The sequence below is a fragment of the Puma concolor genome, chromosome A1 (genome assembly GCF_028749965.1).
Source record: "Puma concolor isolate L17-30 chromosome A1, mPumCon1.1.hap2, whole genome shotgun sequence".
Lineage (NCBI taxonomy): Eukaryota > Metazoa > Chordata > Mammalia > Carnivora > Felidae > Puma > Puma concolor.
In genome coordinates, this window is record NC_141667.1 from 166,753,444 (window position 1) to 166,763,318 (window position 9,875).

General features: G+C 38.0%; 1 pseudogene; it reads left to right on the top strand.

Moving 5' to 3' along the window:
• The first annotated feature begins 8,466 nt into the window (after positions 1-8,466).
• LOC112860745 (glycoprotein-N-acetylgalactosamine 3-beta-galactosyltransferase 1 pseudogene) lies at positions 8,467-9,103 on the top strand (annotated as a pseudogene).
• The last annotated feature ends 772 nt before the right edge of the window (positions 9,104-9,875 follow it).

Sequence of the window (9,875 nt, forward strand, 5' to 3'; positions counted from 1 at the left end):
CCCCAAACCCCCCTGTTGACAGAGTAGAGCCTGCTTGGGATTCTGTCTTGCTCCCTGTCTCTCTGTCTCTGTCTCTCTGTCTCTCTCGAAATAAATAAACCATTAAAAGAGAGAGAGAGAGAGAACTTGGCTAAGTACATGATTGTGTGTGTGTGTGTGTGTGTGTGTATAAAAAGACATCATGCTGTCTACACCAACTCTCTCAGCTTTATCATTTTTTAATTCTGGGATCCTGAAAACTAACTTTTGCCTCTGTACCTCCGTTCTCCCGAAATACCACCTCATAAGATTAGTGGAAATGATCACTAGAGAAAATGTACATAAAATGCTAGAAATAGTACCTGGCGCTCTGAAACATTAGCTATTGGTGTCATTATTATCACCACTATTATTCCCACTAAACTAAATAAATGTGCAAGGAACCTCAAAGCTCTTGAACCATCCAGTGATTGGGGATACACCACTGTAGGTATTAGTGTTAGTCACGTTCCTGTATCTTACCGATGGCCAGCATGACTTCTCCAACCGGCCATTTATAACCCTTTAGGTTATACCATCGCCACACACTGCCCACTAAAATGCAAATTACTCTTCTTCTGTTTCAATGGTTAGGATTCAACACTGTAGGATCATTCAAAATACTTTTTTTTTTTTTTTTTTTTTCAGAATAGTGGGTGGTATAGATCCTCTTAGCATTTACTTTGCCATTGGCTAAATCAGAATCATGTTTAATCTTCTTAGTTGGATAGTCAGAATTTTAAACCGACAAATGGCTGAAACCCTTTAAATCTGGCTGTGGGCACTGACAATTTAACAACAAATTCACTTAACTGAACCAGGCGTTAATCATGTCATAACCATGTTGACTAGACATTTACCCTCTTAGAAATGAAAATCTCAATATCATGAGGACTTTGTGATTTCTGAATTGTTTTGTTAAATATCCAGGAACCAGGACCCTAGTTACCAGTTGCGAGAATATGAATCAGTATACCTGGAATACTCATTAAGAGGCCACTTACAATTTATATCAGAATTGGCAATTGACAGCAAAACTTGCTGTCTTTGAAGCCTTTGAACATAACCATAGACTGCTATAATCTCTCATTTTTCCAGATTCATAGCTTTTAATTGAATATATCCTCTCATTTGAATATTAATTATTTGCCATATAATGACACTTTATTATTTTTTTAAGGTTTATTTATTTTTGACACAGAGAGACAGAGTGTGAGCGGGGGAGGGGCAGAGAGAGAGGGAGACACAGAATCCAAAGCAGGCTCCAGGGTCCGAGCTGTCAGCACAGAGCCTGACATGGGCTAGAACTTATGAGCCACGAGATCATGACCTGAGGAAGTCAGACACTTAACCGACTGAGCCACCCACGCACCTCTATAATGACACTTTTTAATTTACTTAAAAAAAATTACATCTTGTCTCAGTATATAGGTAAAAGGGGTCATTCATTAAAAAAAAAAAAAACAACAACAACACTCTGCACATATTCGGTATTAGCTCCCCAGAATTTTTTTTATCACATTACTTTAATGTGTTATTGAGTCCATGTTAGCAGGCTTAATTTTAATACAATCTAGTTAATTTCCTACACAGTACAGGTCAGAATATAATGCATTCATTCCAACAGAGGCAGAAGGAGAGACAAGATATATCATGGTGAAACTAATACCTGTTCCTCAATAATTGTAGCCTGAAGCTTTGGTTTCACTAACAACCAGACATCAGCATCATTTTCACATAGGAACAGAATAGTTGGTCTGCGTCATTCCCTCACTAATTCCGTGAACATGTACAGAAGATCCCAAGGCTGGTACTATTTCGGTTATTGGCAATAAATAACGATTCTGTTTGTTATATTTAATAGAGGGAAAATGGAAAAGTCATTTTAATATGGATGGATACACCTCTTTCAGTGGTTTATTATTGCATTAGCACAGACTCGGTCCCAAGAAGGGCATTGAGAAATGACCCCATTGGTTTTCTCTCTTTGGCGTGCCTTATCAAGTTTTACTCTAAATCTTTGCATTTATAAAGGGAGGAAAAAAACAAAGACAAAGCTTTTTATACTGTACGCTTCAGACTCAGGGACATCTGGGGAAGAGCTTTTCAGAGGTGAGGAAGAAACGGGGGGGGGGCAGAAGTACAAGGTGAAGACCTACTCGTTGGCATTCTTGGGTGCAATGCAGTGCAGGCTCGTTCTGGACCTGGTGTGAATAAAGCCGCAGGCCATAAGGTGCACCTGTCTTTTCTGATCATTCTTGACACCAAAGCATTAAATTGTAATTGTCAAAGGCTCTATTTTTTTTAAAAAAGCAAAATCTTTCCTTGAAAATGACTAGAATGTACTAGTCGAAACACATGTCGTTCATTTTTTTTTTAATTTTTTTTTTAACGTTTATTTATTTTTGAGACAGAGAGAGACAGAGCATGAACGGGGGAGGGGCAGAGAGAGAGGGAGACACACAATCCGAAGCAGGCTCCAGGCTCCAAGCCATCAGCCCAGAGCCCGACGCGGGGGTCGAACTCACGTACCGCGAGATCGTGACCTGAGCTGAAGTCGGACGTTTAACCGACTGAGCCACCCAGGCGCCCCCACGTGTCGTTCATTAAGGGAATAACTGCATCAAGAAATATTTATACATAAAGTAACAGGTAAAGTGATTCTGATTAATCTTTGGGCCTTCTCGCGTGACAATTGATGCAATTCTTAGGGCGCCACAAGTAGGTGGTGTTGAATGCGCTCCTCACCGCATCCTGCTTTGGTTTGTTTTCTGGAATTGCCTTGCATGGACACTGTTCACGTCCCAAATTGTTAGCTTTGAAAAAGTTGATATCAATGCCAACTCCAGAGCACTGTTGACTTCTAGCATCTGCTAATGTTGAAAGATCATAAAAGATTGGTATATTTATCAGTGATTTATGCAATGCTAGCTAAGCCCGTGACTCCCAGCTACTGCGTCAATTTGCACACTACAATAACAGGGCATATATTCTCCTTCAACAAATTTCCTGTGGGATAACGGCACGACTGCCAGTTTCTTTAACTGAGCAGTGTGCCATCGGCATAGCTTACAGGGTTTTGTCTCATTTGGAATTTGATTTGTGCTGGGGCAGGAAAGACACGTTTTGTCGTTCATTTGAGTTGGGGGTCTGAAGAACACAACCGCCAGCTTGGTACCCATGGCATCTTTGAATCTATGGCACCTTCTGCATTCTCGCAGCAGAGATCTCTCCTGGCTACTGCAGTCGACGAGTCTAGAGTTTTCCCTTTACCTGTTTTATTCTCACTCCTCTCTAGAATTGAATACTAAGCCTTTGCCATTCTACCTCAAGTGATGGGTGATGAATGTGGATACCAATTACTTAAAAAAGAAATCTGTTAATTAAATGTATTATTTCAAGAAGACAAAGCATGAAATCTCATTACCATGTAAAAAATGTATACCATTTATCTTTTGTTATCAAAAGAAAACGGCTTTTAGATACGTAGATACAGATAGGTAGGTAGGTAGGTAGGTCAGTCGATATATAGGCAGATAGATGATAGATGATAGATAATCTCATTTTATCTTCCCCTTAAATCTACTTGAATATATTGATTTGTGAAGAAAATTTTTAAAAAAATTCTGTCAGGTATACATGAGTACAAACAAATCTGTTTCAGTTTAAAAAAAAAAGACTTTTTTTTTCTCTTATTGCTGCTTGAAGAGAAACTGAAAAACAGATTCTACTAAGGCTAATTGACATAAATTCTATTATTGAATTAATTCAATTTCTATTAAGCACCGTGGTGCTAAGCCTTGTGTCATGGCAATCATTCGTCACCATAGAAAGACTTGCTCTATTATATGAAATACAGGATTTGTTCAAAATAAAATGGTAGATAATATTTGAGAGATAATATGCAATACATTATCCCCCAGGATTAGCAAGATAACATTATTTTGGAGATGCTAATCCTTACTGTAAATCTCAGGCCAGTAGCAATTTTTCACTAAAAACCATCACCTATTTTATGATTAAATAATACAATTAAAAGAGATTAATTTGCTTTCTGCTTTTGTAAAATTCACATGACAGCATAATGCAGGATGCTATCTTCCCCTAAGAACTGCATTTTTGTATTATTATTTCCTTTAGGGAGTTCACTAACTCTGGATAAATGCTGTGTGTTTTATAAACTGCCTTTTATGTCTCAAAAGTGTCTATTTTTCTGAACAGACTGAAAAAAGCCACTTCCTTTTCTAATGTATCACTCTAAAGACTAGAGGACAATATGGACTAGGTCAAAAGGAGCTTAAAGCAGCAGGATCCCTCAATTAATAAGACAAGATAAATATTTGAGGAGCTTTAAAGGTTCATTTCTCATAAAGATTTAGATAACCATTATATGTTATATAATGACTTCATTTTCATAATCATCATCTGAAATTCCCTTCAAATTAAATATATATATTACATGTAGATATATTTTATTTGACATATCCTCCCAATGAAACAATTACTTTGGTGCATTTAATGGCCCTCCTCCTAACTGATAGAGCTGTACAATGTTCTCCATTCTCCTATTAAAATATTCTAATTGAATCAGTCACCCTGGTCCCATCTGTTATATACCGATCTCATACGGAGAAACTGCTGGAATCTCTCCAGGGCAGCGAATGTACTTAGTTCCTTTCATGGCTCATTGGATGTCACACGCAGGAGGACCTTGTTCTTGGTTTGAAATGATAACTAAGGCTCTGGGTATACAATAAACCACAGTAAATGTTATGGAGATTAAATCAGTTCTTTTTTCATACTCTCAGAACGCTTGCAGAGTAAAAACAATTGTGGTCTATGTCACTGTTGGGCAACCTACCCTTCATCATGGTCTATGAGAAAAGCTTGAGGAGAATTCCTGACTATTCCCTCTAGTTCTAAGTACGATGGGACCAAGGATCCTAAGTCTGCAGAAATATCCGTAGGAATCCACCATCCAAGCTTGGAACTGATCAGGACACCAGAAGTCAGCGCCCATGTGATGATATTCCTAAGTACAAAAGACCTCTGTTCTTTCAGAGATCATGGGAGCAGCTATGAGCATTTCCCAACAAATTTACTGGTTTTCAAATGTTAGTTTCTTGGAAATTCACTATGATTTAATGGCGGGGTAAACCACCGAACTTCATGTATGTAATTTTCTTGTTAAAAGGTCATAGTCACAATGGTCTTGATATGTTAATTAGGAGGATTGGGCTGACAAAATGTAGGTTTTCATAAGTGATAGATGAAAACACTGTATTTTTCTCTGCATTTGCCATTGCTGTTTTTCGGCTCTAACTCTTTGATACGTGGAATGTGGATGTTTTTTACAAAGACAAAAATCTTATCTTTATTACCATATCTTAATAACTAGGTGGGTTAGTCTAGCTGATATTTCTGTTCTCTGAATTGTATGTCTACACATTATTAATTGTGATGATGCTTCATTACAGAGTTCACATCTCAGATGTGAACTTCATTACAGAGCTTACATCTCAGATCCTTTTTGGTCTTAAGAAGGCCATGAAGTGTAACCAAAGAAACTTGTACATTACTTATTCCAACAGCGAAACATAGAACTTTATCTATCTATCGACTGATTGATTTATCTACCTATCCACCCATCCAAATGAGCATACACTTTTCTTCTCTTTTATCCTATTCTGTTTTAATATTTTAAATATTAAATATTTTCAAAGTTTGTTTTTATCAAGCTATGCATGCATATAAAGAATCAACTAGTGAGGCACCTGGGTGGCTCAGTTGGTTGGACGTCAGACTTCGGCTCAGGTCATGAGCTCACAGTTCGTGAGTTCGAGCCCCACATTGGGCTCTGTGCTGACAGCTCAGAGCCTGGAGCCTGTTTTGGATTCTGTGTTTCCCTCTCTGTCTCTCTGCCCCTCCCTCACTCATACTCTGTCTCTCTGTCTCTCAAGAATGAATAAACGTTAAAAGAAAATTAACAAAAACAACAACAACAAAAGAATCAACTAGTTATACCAGATTTAAAAATCCAGTGTCCCTATATGAGGCAATCCTTTGGCTCTTGTATCCGATTCGTTAAGTACTCACCTCTTTTTATACAAATTACATGTCGGTGTCTATTGACCTTCGGGTATGGCTCTTTTCCACTTAGTTTTTTTTCCCTGCTTGCCTTCTTTTGCACACGTATACTTCCTCATCTATCTTTTTTCCTGATAAGCTCATATGCCACCATGGGTCTGATCAGTGCTCAGCGTTAGATTCTGTGTTACTCTGCGCCCTATCCAGAGCTCATTTCCCATTTATGTGGCCCATTCCCTTCCCACATCCCTAAGACTAACTTTTCACATCTCTCTCTTCAAACCTCTAACATCTTCCTAGTTTGTCTTTCTAGTTGTCACTTGCAGTTGACCTTGCTTCCTATTTTTCTGAGAAAACTGATGTAGGTAAGAGAGAGAGAGCCACCAGAAGCTCTCAGGTATGACACAGACCCCCCAGATCCCCCACACTCTGCCTTGTGTCCTGTAAGGACAGATGAGCCACCTGCACTCATATGTTTACCATTTCTCCCGCCCAACAGATCCACTCCCTTTGGCCACACCAGGCACAAATACAACACTTCTCCATTTTCCACACTTCTACCGGATAATTATTATTATCGAATACTTTTCTTACATTTTTTTAAAAGGAAGAAGCCCTCTCAACACATTTAAAGTCAGTCCCCACATTTGTTTCCTTCTCATTTTCCCACCCACAATCCCCCAGTAAGGCAAATCTCCACAAAGTGTTGTCTGGACAGATTCGTTCTCTTCAACTGAACTCTTCACATCTTCTCTTGATCCAACTCAATGATGCTTTCATTCTCACAATGCTTGTAAAGGCATTAATAAGAAGACTAATTCCCAGTCACCCCGAGACTTGAACATCAACATTTGGTGTAACCCAACTCTGACACAGTTTCTTCCTTTGGATTCCAGGAAACACCTGGTGTCCTAGACTTTGTTTCTCAGTCTATTTTTCTGATCTCGCCTCAGCCTTCTGACCTTCACATGCTGGTAAGCCCCAGGACTGCCTTCTATTTACGCTCAAACCTTTCATGACATTACCTAATCTCATGGCTTCAGATTTCCATAGCTAGCCTGAACCTTTCCTCTGAACTCCAGTGTGACACTCAATTGCTTATTCAACATTTCTACTCTGATGTCTAATAGATCTTTCAGGCTTACCATGTATAAAACCACATCCCAAGGAAGAAAGAAAGAAAGAAAGAAAGAAAGAAAGAAAGAAAGAAAGGGGAAGGAAAGGAAAGGGAAGGAAAGGGAAAGGAAGAAAAGAAGAGGAAAAGAAAAGAAAGGAAAGAAAAAAGAAAAGGGAAAAGAAAAAAAAAGAGAAAAGTAAAGATGGAAGGAGGAATATGCTTCTACCACTAGTGAAGATCGTGCTTGGCTTTCCCATAGGCTGTTGCCCTTTACTCAGTCCAGCAGCAAATCTTATTAGTTCTGCCTCCAAATTCTATTCACTCTTTCCACCTTTACTACCACCACCCAAGGCAAAGTCTCCATCTTCCTTCATCTGTATTATCACAGATGCTGCGAACACAGATTTGCTCTGTCTTTACCCACTTTTCTGTCTGTTCTCAACACAGAGACCAGACTGACTGAGTTAAAATGACATATTATGCCATGTGTCTAGTCAAAATATCATTTCCTAATAATTTTAGTTTCTTTTAAATATCTCTTCACTGTCTTTAGGAGCAGCTTTAGAAGGTAACAAAAGGAAATGGACGTATTCATCCTCTGTTCCAGATGCACCTGTATATTGAAGAACCGTGTTATCAGAATCAGAATCAAAATGTCTCCTTAACAAGTCGCTACCTCGGGTAGTTGTGCTGTGGACTCCAGAGTGTGAAGGGACTAGATGAGCCGTGTGCTGGAGGCTCTGGGGTGGGAACTCTGGGGGGCAGGGAATGCTGGGAAGGCTCTCCTTTTCCATCTGGAATTACTTTTGGGGAGAGGGCCCAAGACAGAAGACAGGAGACAAAGCATAACCATGGTGTGTTTTCATGGTGCATCTACTTTCCTTTGTTCTCGACCTTCCAGATGACTCTGGGCCTTATTATCTGAAGGTCTGATAATCACTCTGAGGAGCCTCAGGCTGCACATCATGCTTCTCTCCCTGCAGAACGTGAAATAGCTGAGCACATAAACATCTGATTGCCGACAGCAGAGGAAAAGTAAAACACTGAGCCACACCTTAGGGGTCATTTCCCGGAAGTTTCCTAAAATCTGCTAGGCAAGTCGAGGTAACACAAAAATAACACCACGGTTAACCTTCATCTTGTGTAATCCGGGTTGGAAAACCTGCAGAACCAAAGCTACTTAGGCTCTGCATTATAATAAAGTGTGGCCTATGAGTTCAGAAGGAAAGAACTCTGCTATGTGATTCAACACTAAAGAAGACAGAGACCAAGTCCACTGGAAAACAACGCATTTCAGTGTGTTCACGGCCATCGTCCAGAAGAAGAAAGCAATGATGATACATATGCATCCTGCTAGAAAACCTTAGGTGGCTTGCAGCCACATACGAACCCATATCCTTCAGGAGAAGATTTAGCCCCATCTAAAGCAGGGCTGCATGAGTGCAGGGGCAGGATGTATGCCGAGCAAAGAAGCTTCTGGGGATTTGTCGATGCATCCAAGACGGACAAAGGCAGATGCAGTTCCTCCATTGAAAGCAGTGCTGGGGAGATGCATGGAAATCAAAGACAGGCGGGGGGTCCAGAGACACCACAGGAAAAGAAATGTTCCATCCCTCTGGCCTGCAACAACACTTGATCAAAGGTTATCTAACCAGAACCTTTTGGTACCAGCATTATAACTATCTCCCTCCCGTAGAAGGTCCTCGTTGCTGTTCTGAACTTGTGGTTTCTTTCCACTATGTTGGCCCTGTCCCACCGTTATCATCCCCAGCTATGTGGTGTGTATTCAGATATCAACCTGCCTTACCTGAGACTAGGCTAAAGGAAACAAGAGAAGCATGTAAAAATGGAGATCCAAAGGTAAAATTGGGAAAGCCTTAGAGGAAAAGCCATGAGTGAACAGAGATAAAATATCTAACATTACACTGAAGAAAGGCTTCTGCATTTCTATTACAGAATACTGGAATCCCAGTGAGGACTTCTTCCTAAGTGGGAATTCCACAGAAATCCTGTGGAATCCACAGTCTGGTAATATGTTTTGATATAGTAAATACATACATATATAAATATGAAATATATAGAAATATATAATATTTATGTATATATAATTATAAATATAATATATATAATAAAATATAATATAAAAATATATAAAATAATATTATATAATTACATAATAATATATTATATATTATATATAATATAATAATAATATAATATTATGTAATAATATATAATATAAAAATTATATTATTAATTTATATTGATTAATTAATATCAAATAGTAAATAAAAATATTAATATATTGTATATAAATAATTAAATAAAATATTAATTAATATTATATTAATTAATATTTATATTATTTATATTAATTTATATAAATTATATTAATTAATTTATATTAATTATGTATAATGTATAATTTAATATTATATGATATTTAATATAATATAAGTTAATAATTATATAGTTCTATATAATCACACATAATAATAAACTACATGATAATATATTTATATATAATAATGTAATAATATATAATATACAGTAAAACCTTGGATTACAAGTAACCTTTTCTGTGAGTGTTCCGCAAGACAAGCAAACACTTCCGCTCGATTTTAACATGGCAAAGAAGCGATGTCTTACAATA